Raw genomic sequence first — 14789 nt, 5'->3', positions numbered from 1 at the left:
TCATAGAGACAGAAAGTAGAATGGTGGGTGCCAGGAGCTGGTGGGGAGGGAGGAGTGGGAAGTCATTGCACCATGGGTACAAAGTTTCAGCTTCGCAAAATGAAAGGAGTTCTGGAGATGGATGCCGGTGGCGGTTGCACAGCAGTGTGAAGGTACTTAATGCCAGTGAATGGCTCACTTAAAAATGATCAAAATACTAAGTTTTATGTTACATATATTTTGCCAAAATTAGAAAATATTAAACAGATGAAACACAGGAGAGAGTGTATATACACATATATTCCACTTATAGAGTACTATAATAATCGAACAGCCAGAATCCACCACCCAAAAAAGAGCTAGCACATTGTCAATACTGTTGTATCTACCTAAATATAACTCCTACAAAAATTCTGGGGCATCAACTTTGTCATTCCTGCAGCAGAGAGAAACATGAAGACATTGTCTTTTGGGGGAATCTGTGCAATTAACTCCAGGTTAGGTTTAAAAGGTATGAGTGGTCTCTGGAAACTTCTGCTAAATCTTTTGAGATTTTTTTCTTCCTCTATTTTTATCTGTTTGTTTATTTTACTTCCCAATTTGGAATTCGTTTACACTTTTCTGTTTATTTCTAATCTTTTAGAGATTGTCCTTGGCATTTTACTATTAAAATTACTTTACACATTCTAAAATTAATCAAATATGTATCTTTATTTCTTAAATAATACAATTGTATCAGTCTGATTTTCATAAGCCTCTACTAACTTACATGCAATTATCTTGGCATTTCTTTACGTCTTTCTAACCACATAGATTTTAATTACTGTTACTGAATACCAAGAATGTTTGCTGAGTTATCTAAATGTTTACCCAAATGTTTACTCGCTATTCTTTCTTGCATCTTGAACTTTCCTTTGCAGGTTATTTTTCTTTTATTCTAAAGTATATCCTTTAGTAAGACCTTTAGCAAATTTGAGTGAAGATAAACTCCCAGATTTCCTTTATTCAATACTTTGTGCTTGTTCTTGAGAGAGAGCTTTGTTGGTACACAATTCTCAGGTGAAAGGATTTTTTTCCCCTCTCAGCATATTTTAACCCACTTATTGCTTCTCATTTTGCTTTTAAGAAAACTTCTATAATCCTAATTGTAATTTCTTCGTCAATGATACGCCTTGTTGAAATAGCTGTTTGAAAGTCTTGTGTTTGTTTTTCTGTAACTTTAATGCAACATGCCTAGCTATGAATTTCTCTTTATTTATGATGCTTGGTATAAATTATGCTTCTGTATATGCGGGTTGGTGTCTTTCAAGTTTAGAGACGTTTTAGCCATTTTATATTCAGATCACTGTTTCTCTCATATTTTCTCTCTCTCGGAGAATCTGATGACGTGTGTTAGAATTTCTAACTCTATCATTCCTATCCTACAGACCCCTTTTCTGTTTTCCATCTCCTGTCTCGCTGCTGCATTTGAATCTAGACTCCAAGTCACTAATTCTTTTTCAGCTGCACCTAAGCTGTTGTTTAATTTCAGAAAGTGTCTTCCCACCTCTAATAATTCTGTTTTGGCTTTCATCGTCTTCATGGTTATTTTTAAAATCAACTGTATTCACAAACTTTAAGCGTATAATTCAAGAAGTTTTGACAAATGTGTATAGCTGGGTAATCACCACCACCATCAAGATACAGAGCATTCGTTCCCATTACCTCAAAAAGTTTCCATTTGTCATTTTGCCACCAAGTCCTGGCCCAGCAAACACTAGTCAGCTTTCTGTCATATAGGTCTGCCTCATCTAGAATTTAATATAAATGAAATCACACAATATGTGGTCTTCTGCATCTGGCTTTTTGCGCTTAGCGTAATGCTTTTGAGATTTATCTATGTCGTTTCATATATCAAAAGTCCATCCCTTTTTATTGTGAAGAAGTATTTCATTGTACAGCTACCCCGCAATTTGTCCATCATTCACCAGTTGATGAGCATTGGGGCCATTTTCAGTCTCTGGCGATTGTGCATACAGTCTTTGTATGGACATGTGTTTTAATTTCTCTTAGATAAATACCTAGAGGTTGAATTGCTGGTTCATGTGGTAAGTGTATATTTGCAATTAAAAAAAGAAACCCAGCTTATTCTGCTTTTCCTTGACGTTTCCAAACTAGGCATCGTGTACTAGGCCTTCTGCTAACGCTCGTCAGTATTTGGCTGTAAACCAGATATAAACCTTCTCCTTACTTCTCCTTCCCTTTCTCCTAATACAGTTAAACCAATAATAGTGCCTACACTATACATACTGAAGATGGGGAACTAAGTATGTTCTGTGGTGATACTTCCTCTTCATTTAGCTATTTTTTTCCCTGAAGTTGCTTTTCCATTTCTTTCTTTTAATTTCTTCTCTCTCTTGAGTCTCCCTTTCTATGGTCCACCAAAGTGATACCTGTTCAGTTATCGTCTTTAGTCTCCTTGTAGATAAGATCCTCTCTCAGGAACCTTCACTCCTGCTGCAAACGGGGGTCTTTCCCTCCAGGGCTGCTGCACGGTCTGCCTGTAGATTCTCTTGACAACTCCGTTGGGTCAAGTCCACTGTCTCCTAGATTCCTTGGCCTTTTCTCTCTTCATTTCCTGTCCAGTTTCACTGGATGACTTCCTTCCCCAACTTCCTGTGAATAGGGACCATAAACCATTCTGGATACCCACTTTCAACTGGTGTATTTGATTTGAGATCCCTGACTTTCATCGTATCTGTCCTCTAAATGTCCAATCCTCTCTGCTTTTCTGAAGGAGTAAACTATACCCTTAGGAACCACACACCCTTCTGTGAGCGCTCTAAGGTATGACTCCGCTATCCTGCTTCATCACTTCCCACTCAACTCTCTGGTTTCCCTCCTCCAGAAATTCTTCAACTATAATATCTGCCCAGTTTATTTGTCTTTATGAGTTTATGGCATTTTATATCTTTTCTATCCTTTTACAGACATCTCCTTTTATAGAAGAGTTAAATGACTGTATTCCTGAAGTAGAAGTAAGGAAACTAATCTTCTCTGAAGTAGTCTCTAACTTTTATCTTATCTGTATCTACTGTACTTAACCATAAATACAGAAACATCCCTTGGATAGCCCAGTCTTTATCAATCCAAAGTTCTTAATGTGCAACCTGATCTCTGCTATTTTCGCCTCCCCCTTCCCTAAACACTTAATGATCACAACTATAGGGATTTATTCATATTTGTTTTGTTTTGTTTTTTGAGGAAGATTAGCCCTGAGCTAACTGCTGCCAATCCTCCTCTCTTTGCTGAGGAAGACTGGCCCTGAGCTAACATCCGTGCCCATCTTCCTCTACTTTATATGTGGGACGCCTACCACAGCATGGTGTGCCGAGCGGTGCCATGTCCACACCCGGGATCCGAACCAGCGAACCCCAGGCTGCCAAGAAGTGGAATGTGCACACTTAACCACTGTGCCACCAAGCCGGCCCAGGATTTATTCATATTTTAAGAAATACAGCCTGCTTCAGCATGTCTGGATATCTGCCTATGGTGTTCTCCAAACTGCTCTTCCCACCTGTATTTGACTAGTGAACTGTTCAGGCCTCTTCTATTGCTGGTTCCAAGCCTGACTCACTGCAGATGCTAAGATAATACCAGCTGACCTAAAGAAAAGCTAAGTATGTATATATAGTAAAGATACTCCTTTAGAATTATTCATGTTTTCCCCTTTCCGTATGATCTTCACTCTTAGACCAGGATTTGCTTTTACCTGGAAAAAGGATGATAGAGATTAACATTAACCTTACAGGTCAGACTGTTTTCTTGAGAAAACAATGTTCAAATTGTTTATATGGCCTTCAATTGAGGATGGGGTACTTAGCTCTTAGAAGTTCTAAAATTTCTTAAAGTTTCGTCTCCTCCCCACCATTCAGGCTTTGTTAGAAAGAGAAAGAACATGAGATAAGGTTTGTGAAAGATAAACCTTCCTCCTCTCCGTCCTGGCACAGATTACGGAAAAAAAAAGGAAAGAAAGGGTTTTTTTCTATATTTATTTATATTTACTTGTTTATTCATATTTTTAAAAACTGAAATAGTATTGTAGTCATTTTTACTTTGTGACTTTTCTCACCTGCCATGATTTCATGGGCATTTGTGCATGTCACTAAGTAATCCTTGTACACATGATTTCTCTATGGCTATTTGGCACACTATTATTCATGTAACAGGGATTCAGGTTTCCCATCTCTACATGGGCATGGGGATGGCTGAGATATTATGCAAAAAATGCCTTGCTGAGGGTCTGCCCACAGAGGATCTGCCATAAATATGAGCAGTTTTCTCCCACTTTTATTCTCTTTTATCTAACATACTTGGATTCTCTTCGAAGTTTGAGCACTCTTCCAGAATATAGGTACTCTAGAGTCTAAGGATCTTTGCCTTTAGTAGTTCAGAGAATGTTAAAGCTCCTGAGTCTGAAAAAGACTCTCCAAAGCTTGTCTGCTGGGTGGAATTGAACAGTGACAGGTACATTGTGCAGATGGTGATGGAGACCCAACCACTGTCCTGCCCTCCCTCCGATTCCCCGTTTAATGACAGTCCTCACAGTTTTAATTAGACCACAATTTCAATTACATTTAATTGCCTTCCTCAGGGGCAGCCAGGACAGAAGTTCAGATCCAAGTGACTTCAGCCCTGGATCAAGAACAGCTCCTGCATTTTGCAATACATAGGTTTATCAAATCACCACGGTGTACGCCTTAGCTTACACAGTGCTATATGTCAATTATATCTCAAGAAAGTTTAAAAAATAAAAAAAATTAAAAATTAAAGAATAAAAGAACAGCTCCTAACCTGAAAGGTAGGGATAGTCATTCCCAAGGTTCCAAGGAGTGAAAATAAATTGGGCAGTGGAATATGCCTGTCTGCATTTATTTCCAGATAGATCATAAGTAAATAGAGAAATAACCACCAGATAGATATTGGTTTTGTGGCTCTTCAATTGAGCTAAAACATCATTAAAGGAAGGTACATATCTATATATAAACACGTATCATTTTAGTTACAAAAATCAATGTTGAAAGGTGTATGGAAACATATCTCTTCCATTGTTATCTGAATGTAAAATGACAGATGTTTTGTTGGGGTTTTTTTGGAGGACAATATCAGTTAGACATTAAAATGTGCAATCTTTGACCAAAAAAAAAATCAATGCTGAGACTGTGTACTTATGTATTTAAAGAAGTATGTGTGTATTTATCTAAAGAAACATTTAGAGATGTGTACAAATATATATATTCATTCTGCAAACTTTATTTGTATGTATCTTTGACATGCACCTGTCTCTCTCTGTTTCAAATATACATTTATTTCCTTCCCTACCCAGCTGTGATGTTATTATAAGATAATTTTCAAAACAACAAAAATCATGACTTTCATACAAATATAAAATGCACACATCAAAAAATTTTATTAAATTCATTAGTTAATGAGAGAACTAGTAAGATGTTAAAATTTCTCAAGAGAAAAACCTGAAAAGACACATATAATCAAGAATCAGGAATGCTGAAATGACTTTGCTAATACATACAAAACTAGTCACTATTCAACTAAATGCAATGTTTTGGGGGTTTTTTTGTTTTTTTTTTTGAGAAAGATTAGCCCTGAGCTACCTGCTGCCAATCGCCCTCTTTTTGCTGAGGAAGACTGGCCCTGAGCTAACATCCATGCCCATCTTCCTCTACTTTATATGTGGGACGCCTACCACAGCATGGTGTGCCAAGCAGTGCCATGTCTGCACCCAGGATGAGAACCAGTGAACCCCGGGCCACCAAAGCGGAGTGTGTACACTTAACCACTGTGCCACCGGGCTGGCCCGCAAATGCAATATTTGAAATAAGTTCCTGCATTGGGTGAAGGTGGGGAAACCAATTGCATTACCACCAGACAAAATTCAAAATTCATTTATATCTCTATGAAAAGAAATCATTTTCTTTACTCTCATTTTTTATCCATTTTTTATAGCTTATACAGAGTTGTAAAATAGCCCAATTAAAGATCCTGAAGCGCTCAGACCCCTATGAAATCAAATACCCCAAAGGGCTTGCTAGAAAGTGTCCAGTGTTCCGTTGAAAGGATACTCAGCACTTGTTTGTCCATTTCCAAGTCTTTCATGATTTTTCTTGGCAGCGTAATTAAGAGAGACTGGTTATGGAGGGAGAAGATATGAATTCCAGACCTGGATACCCTAGTTCATCTGTATGAACTTTGGACAAATTACATAATTCTTTTCAGGATGTCACGGAGAGCTTCACAGGAGAAATGGCCTGAGAACTTAATCTTGGAGGATGAGTAGGAATTTGTCAGAGACGACACATGGACATGTGGACTGGCCCTGCTAGGAGGGCATGTTGAAAGGCTCATTGAGGTGGCGATCCAAGGATGCCCCTGGATCGAATCCTGGTATTTCCCACCTCGGAAAAAATAACTTTATATCTGTCCCTCGTTTTCTCACCTGTGAAGACTTCTGGCCTACATACACCAAAGAGAACCTGTGAGAATCACATGGGCTTGTGTTTCGGAAAGTATTTTTAGGTCTTCAAAGGACTGTGAATTTTTCAATTCTCTTGTGCTGTGTGCTTTACATACGTTATGTCATTTAATCCTCACAACGTTCCTATGAGGTAGATATCATTAGGATCCTGTTCTCTGAGTCTTGTAGAAATGGACTTCTCTGGCGCAAGGTCACACAGCTACCCAGCATTAGAGTCTAAGAGTGATTTCTGGCAGTCTCTGAAAATTGCAGCTGAAACAAAAAGGTAGAATGTTGAATAATGTACCACTGGTGACCTGGCGGGAGGTGTCTAGTGATGTGGTTTCCATTCTATCCTTGATTCTTTTCCCTTCAAGATTTTTCATTCATTGATTTATTCACTCATTCACCAATTTATTAATTCATTCAGCTGTCCTCTATTATTCTGGCACTATTCACAGATCTCCTGCTTCATATACAAAAGATAGATTAAACCTCAAAAACTCCATGTAGATCCTTTTCTCTTCATTTATCAGTGAGGAAATTAAAGCATGAAGAGTTCAATTAACTTTCTGAAGGTCAGAGAGCCAGTACCTTTTGATCTGGGACTAGAATCCAAGGCTCCTGTTTGTCTTCTAGATCACGGCTCATCCCAGTCCTTATTCATGGCCAAGCCTGAATGACTCCAAATTCACACAACACGGCTCGCCCATTGCATCTTCCTCATCCCCACTGCCCTTTAGGACTTCACAACCGCTGGCCTCTCCCCTGGGTCACTGCAGCAGGTGTCTAATGGGGCTTGTGGCTCCACTCCCATCATGCCACTTCGTTGGTACCATGAAATTAACAGCCAAACTCAGCCTCTCACACAAGCCCTCCAGGTCTCCCTAGACCCGTGTGGTTCCACTTTTCCTTCTTTCTAGCTTCATGGAAGCACTTCCCCAAATATGCCCCTTCCTCTCATTTGGATTCAGAGAGTCTTAGCATCAAATTCTGCATTTAACTAACATTAGTTGGTCTCTTGGGGCTCTATTTTTAATGTCCCTGAGCTTAGTTTATTCCTCTGTGGAAAGGGGATAACAAGAGCACCAGTCGCTTGGGTTCTCATGAGGATTAAGTCAGACAGTGCGAGTGAGGAGCCTAGCATGTCGCACGGCTTGTCATAAGCACCCAATTCCTATTCAATTTGGTGGATGTTATTAATGCCTTTATCCTGCCACATGCTGCCCTCCCTGGCTGGTGCACTCTCCCATCCACCTCCACCACCCAGCCTACATCACTGGCAACCCTTGTTCATCTTAAACACTCAGTTTGCCTCTCTAGGGAGCCTTCTCTGGGTGACCAGCCTGGACTCTGGGCTCTTATAACACCTAACGCTTCCTTTAGCTAAGCACCGATCACCCCGCACTGTGGCTGCCACCGGTTATTCTCCATCTTTGACCTGTGAGCTCCATGGAGCCACATCTCTTCATCTACATGCCCCTGGCATATGGCTCTGTGCCTGATGTACAGTAGGGGCTAAATATGTATTTGTTGAATGAATGAACGAGTGAATGAATACAATGTTCACATTTCTCACACTTTCAAGGGATGGCAGAGCTGTGGAGTTATTTATGCTACTGGATCATTCTTCCACAATTACATTAAAAACTTCATTATCTTGGGGACTGGAAACCAGATTACATCTCCATAAGAAGACATGCAAATCGTTAGAATAATGACTAAGGAAATACAATCTATGACATTTAAAGGGCATGGTCAGGATCCAGGCCCCAAGTCAATGACTCCTGCAAGTGACATTATCAAGTTTGAAGGGTCATAGCATCATGGAAGGAAATGAGGCATTGGAGGTGATTTCGTCTAATCTGCTCATTCTGTACTAGAGGAGACTGAGGCCAAGAGGAGACGAGACTTGACCAAAAAAGCTTTAAAAAGAACTGTGCCTGGAGGCTGGTTTCCTGGCTCTCACCTGAATGACAGCATCCTATGACACTCACAGCAACCTGTGCTCCAGCCACACTAAGCTCCTACACGCAGCACATGTCTGACTTCTGATCCGTGAACCTTCTAATACTTCTGTCTGAGTTCCTTTCCTGCCAGCAAAGGGCTCTTACCCTTAATCAGGTCACACTCATTAGCCTGTGTTGTCACACGTTGTTATTAAGAGAACTGATCACCATCCATGCACCTCCATCAAGAGCTAATGACTGGAAGTGTGTGTCTGGTTTCTCCTGGATTCCTCCCTATGTGCCTTTTTCACTTGCTGATTTTAATCTGTATCCTTTTTCTGTAATAAACTGTAACGATAAGTATAACAGCCTTTCTGAATCCTCTGAGTCCTTGCAGTGACTCACGGAACATGAAGGTGGCCTTGAGGACACAGACAAAGACTCCTGCTCCATTTACCAACATATCACACTGTTGAGATGCCCTATCTGTCGAGGGTGCCCTATCAAGATAGAAAGAGCATGGTCTGGGCCAGGTGTACTGATTGTGTCGGTTAGCTTTAACTGTATAATAACCCCAAACTTAGTGGTCTAAAACAACGACTGTTTATGTAGTCATGATTCTGTAGGTTTTCATTTGGGTTGGGATCAGCCAGGCTGTTATGCTCTCAACTGGGTTCACTCATGTGGTCAACTACCAATCAGCCAGTGGCTCTGCTTTGGGGGTTAGCTAGATGCCAGGTAGGGCAATGGAGGAGACTGGACCATGTGTCTTTCTTCATCCAGCAGGATCACTCTGACTTGTCACATGGCAGTGGGATTCCAAGCACTGCAGGGAAGCAAGCCTCAATATGGAAGCCCTTCTCAAGTGTCTACTTGCATCATGTCTGCTGATATCCATGGACAAAAGCAAGTCACACAGCCAACCCAGATTCAAGAGATAGAGAAATAGACTCCGTGCAACATCACATTGCTAGGGCACAGATACAGGGAATGGAAGAATGTGCAGCCATTTTTATAATCTACCACGCGGACACCAGTGAGCTTCCAGGAGCCTGGCATCATGAGCAGAGTGAAGTGACAGACAGCAGGCTCTGAGCCGGGTAACTGAAAGCCAGCAGACTTCATCACACTCTTTTTGGCAGCCCTTGCCTGGTGCAAACTGTCTCCAGCAGCTGGGTCAATAAAAAAGACAAAACAAATACCCTACTACTCACCACAGATCAGCAAACCATAGTTTATGGTTTGGTCTAAAAAATAAATAGGGACAACCATTCTGATACCATTAAGCCCTATCAGAAGTGCCTTACACTTAATGCTTTACAAAATCCCTCCCAAAGCCATCATGCCATTGTGTCCTCAGAATAACTTTATGAATTAGGAGCTATTATCTCCATTTTTTTAGATGAGGAAATTGAGGCATGGGGAGGTGATGTAAGTGCCCACCCAGATTCACACTCTATGCTGATTCCAATACCGCTGTCTTAGCGCTCAGCTGGGCTGCCTTCTATTCAGTGTCACACCCACTGCTCCCTTCTTCTGTAAGAGGAGGAGGTGGTAAAAGCTTACAGCAGTTGGCAAACAAGTGGCCGTGACACCCTGAGAGTCACTGCCTGTCTCTGCATATTATAGCATTCATCAAGGATTTATTACTTCCTCTGGGTGCTAGTTAATAGCACAGGCATGGAGAAGGCAGCAGTAACATACTCAAGGCTTTCTTTTAAGGAGTGCCAAGTCTTTAAAAATATAGTTTTTGCTATTTTGTTTGTTTGGGTTTAAGTAGCATATAAGGATGTATAGATCTGGGTGAGAAAAATTTCATTTCAAGTAGGTGATTCAGAATATGTGCAAACAAGAGGAATAATCTCACAGTTTGGAAGGAGAAACAGAAAAAGAAAGAGACAAATACAACCAGCTGGTTTGAGGGCGTAATTGCAATGCTCATAACACTAGCCTCTCCCCATGACAGTGCTAGGCTCTGGGGCCAGGGAGATGAACACTCCAATGCCAGTTTCTGCCTCAAGAGCTGCCAGATAAAGCGTGAGAAGGAGGACTGAAACAGTGTGAGGGGTGTTGGTATGGGGGGAGCCAACGGCGGACTCAAAGTCTTTCAGAAGTGGGCATATTACTTTTGCACTTTAGGATATCAGGGAAGTTACCATTGCTCCTGATTTTTCACTCCCTCCCTACATAGAATGATGCATCCTATCTTTGTCGTGAGACTTGCCAATACAGCCCACCGGCATGGCAAGAGTATTGCCCCTGATGCAGACTTTGGCTGTTGTAATGTGGGGGAGTGAAGGTGGATCCATTTCAAGACAAAGAATCAAGAGGTGTCCCTTCCTCCTTGATCTTCTGCTCCTTTCATCTCCTGCGCAAGGGGCAGACACAGCTGTGGGAAGCTCCTGGCCTGAGGAGAATGGAGACGCTGGTGCAAAGCCGAACCTGGCCCCCAGTCCTGTGAGTGAGAAATTGAAATATTTGCTCTTCAAAGCCACTGAGATTTTGAGATAGTTTTTTAGGTTGCCAAAAAAAGGGGAAAAAACGCTGATAAAGATGCAGACTCTGCTGGCCAGAAGACCCCTGCTCTGTGCCCCGACATCCAGGTTTGTGTCTCCCTCGACCCGGTCCATCCAGAAGGCAGGTCTGTTTCTAGGTCTGAGCCGCAGTTTGCCAGGTCCTGGTGCCAATAGGTGATCAATTCTGGGCAAATTGTTGGCCCTAGGGTGGGCCCATGTAGTCCCACTTGTATGTTTAATTAAATACTGGGGTGTAAGTGTTCTAAGATGTATCTATCATGACATCTATTATGTATTGGCATTTTACACAATCTGTCATCAACCCTCTTAACCTCCAGAAGAACAGGTATTATTAAGTTGTGTTGCAAGAGCAGCCGGGTGAATGGCCTCCCCATCCCCTATTCTGAACCAAACGGAAAATGAAATGAGCAGGACTGAAGGCAAAGCCAGGAGCTCGAGCATCCAGCCCAGAGCCCCGTGACATCCCCGGTGGTGCCTCTCCCTCCGCTCACATTGAGCAGCAACATGCCCGTTCCTTTTGACCAGCTGATGGAGGTGGAAAGTGGCCAATCTTGGTTCATAGGTAGGTTGGCTTCATATGGGGGTACAAGCCAATAATGGACTCTTCTGTAAATGGGAAATAATTATCCCACTTAATTCTGGGATTCTATGAAGATTTATTATGATGACACATGTCCAGTACAGACACATAGAGAATTTGAATAAATGTAAGTTGTTGACATTATTCCCGTTGGTGTTACTAGCATCATCATCATAGCAAGGGAAAGCTGGTGGTAAGCAGATCAGGCTACCTGTTCTCACTTTTCTTCACCCTCCCCCATCTCAGCTCTGCTCTCTGTTAACTAACCCACTCCCTCCTGAGGCCACTCCTATATCACACAGAGCCCAGGCTATTTACTGAGCTTGAGCTGCACAGTTAGAATATGTCAGCTCTCGGCATGTGTAGCCCTCTCAATGACACTCCTAGTGTTGGCTCCCTCCACCAGGTGCTTTCTGGAGCCAACCAAAAGAATAATTAAGCAGCCATTTGGAGACAGATTGTAGAGCTTTGGCAAACATAAGGAAGAGCCAAAATCTCTTTAGCTTGAGTCTGTCTGTCCACTGACCTCCAGGGAGGCCACATACACAGGCACACACACATGTGCACACCTGCTCACAACATTCTGGAAGGGCAAAACAGAAAACAGATGAGCCCCTCCCCACAGGCAGAGCTGATGAGTGGGAGCCATTGAGGGATCCACTGGCCCCAATGCTGACTCATGTGTCTTAGCCCAGGCTGCTATAAGAGAACACCATAGACTTGGGATCTTAAGCAACAAACATTTATTTTTCACAGTTCTGGAGTCTTGCAGGCCCACACTCAGGGTACCAACATAGTTGGGCTGTTGGCGAGGGCCCTCTTCCCAGGTTATGGATGGCCACTTTCTTGTGTGTCTTTCTACGATGGAGAGAGAGAGGGCTGGTTCTCTCCCTCTTCTTATAAGGGCACTAATCCCATCATAGGAGCTCCACCCTCACACACTAATCACCCTCCCAAAAACCCTCACATCCAAACACCATCACATCAGAGGTTAGGGTTTCAACACAGGGATTTGGGGAGGCTAAAGCATGCAGTCCATAACACTGTCTTAGCAGAACCTCCTTTCTTATCCTCTAGGACAGAAGTTGAAAATTGGCAACCTGAAGGTCAAACTGGCCTCCCAGATGATGTCTCATTTGTCCCAGGTGTTTAAAGATAAATTGATTTAGTGGTTAATATTTAAGGGTGAAAGTGTTTCTCATAAGAATCCAGATTTCAAGGTTGTCTTTAGAAGCAAGAGTTTCTAGCAACACTCTTTGTACCTTCCCACTGGGCAGCTGTGGGCTGGAGCCACTGCCCCCTATAGAAGGGGCAATGATCCATTGTTTGCACGGCCTCTCACCCTCCCATCTAACACCTATATTCAGAGCTGCTTCTCTCTATTTGTAACCCAACTAACTTCTTCTTCATCTGAATTTGTAACTTGCCCTTGAAGACAATTGTTACCAAACCAGGTTCCTTTTGCCCACCACACAGTTATGCCCATCACTGAGGTGACAAGTTTGCAAAGAGAAAGGGTTTAGTCACAAGGCAGTCAAGTAAGGAGACAGGAGAACTAATCTCAAATCCACTTGCCCGAAAAATGAGGATTAGGCATACTTATGGGATAAAGGGATGGGGTGGTCTGAAGTGAGAATAGATGATAGGAGGTGAGGAGAAGTGAGGTCACTGCTGATCTCACAAGCGTAGTAAAGCTTCATGGGCTCTTCATAAGATGCATGTTCACAAAATGGTGGCATTATCATGATCTGAGGGTGGAGTTTTCAGCTCCTTGACATCAAAGGGTCACCTATTGGTCACAAAGGGTCACCAATGGTCTTAGCCAGCATGAACTGGACAAGGAGTCACTCTCAGTTCCTGGAAAACTCAAGCACCTGTTACCATGGTGACCCAGGCATCAGATATGTTGTCAATAGGGTGGGTTTTAGTAATGCATTATCTAACTACTTTTGCAAACAGACAATTTACCTCGTACAGTTAAAGCAAGTTGGTCCCTGGTTTCATAATCCCCTCTTTTAATAGATAAGGAGACCAAGGCCCAGAAATCAGAAGTGAGCTGGGACTAGTGCATGACACACAAGCACAGAAAATACTATTTTTACAAATTCTTCTTTTCCCTCAAGACCCAGCTCCAAGTCCGCATGATAATCTCCTAGAGCATTCGGGCATACAAAATTCTCTCCCTCCTCTGAATTTGAAACCACTACGGTGGTGAGGAATTCCAAGCTCTACGGAATGACCAAGCAAGAAGGGGCACAGACAAAGAGATGGGATGCCATTGTCCCCTTCTTGTCCTCTTGCTCCTTCTCTCTGTGGAGTCGGTTTTGAAACGCTGTCCTGGTGAGGTTCACGGGATGAACACAACACCTGTGGGAGTCCTGATGCTGCTCATCTAATTCAGGGCATAATTGATTTGACAGCCATTTCCCAACTAAGTTGATGTCCCTGTTCCTCCTCTTTCAAAGACAGTGAGTTCCTCTGAAGTAAACCTGGCTCCTGGGGAGACCTTGGAGCAACAAATGTGGTCTTTAGACAGGAGTGTTTGCTAAGCCAAAATTCAGAGGAGAGCTGGGACTCCTTTTCATTTCAGAAGGTTGAAAAAATGGTTCTTCTTTATTCTTCTGTCAGGCCACTGGGGGAGAATTTGGAAAATTTATACACACAGACAATAAGCTTGCTATCAAAGCAGGACTGATGCTCCCAGCTGTGCAGAACAATTGGCGAATTCTCCATTCTCAGCTCTGTTTATCCTTTCATTGTGATGCATAATCATTGTTTCCTTAAGAATGTCGGCATATCTTAATCAGATTTGACTTTGCAAACCCTGCATTTTCCCTGAGACAAAGCATCAATGGTTGTGTAAATTGTTGCCTTTACCTGGTAGCAGATTAACCCCACTCTTACTTCTTGCAGAAACCACAGGAGGTTCAGCTGAAGACATTGAAACAGTACTGCAGAAGTGCAGCAAGCAAGAAGCAGAGTCTTTAATCTCCACCCTATGGAGCCCGTTTCTCGGCCTCCTAGCTGGCTTGGTTGCTTCTACCTCCTGCACGTCTCCAGCACGGCTGGGGCACCCACTTCTCTTCTTGGAAGATCACTGTCACAGTCTCATACTGGACAACTGCAGCTGCTGGAGACAGCTGTCTTTCATCAAGAAATAGCTGTTTCTGCCAGTTCTACCCCAGTGCTTCTCCCCTCTGAAGGGCATATCTGCTACGCACTCTTCAGGATGG

This window comes from Equus quagga, chromosome 16, assembly GCF_021613505.1.
Source record: "Equus quagga isolate Etosha38 chromosome 16, UCLA_HA_Equagga_1.0, whole genome shotgun sequence".
NCBI lineage: Eukaryota > Metazoa > Chordata > Mammalia > Perissodactyla > Equidae > Equus > Equus quagga.
This window is presented reverse-complemented; position numbering follows the sequence as displayed.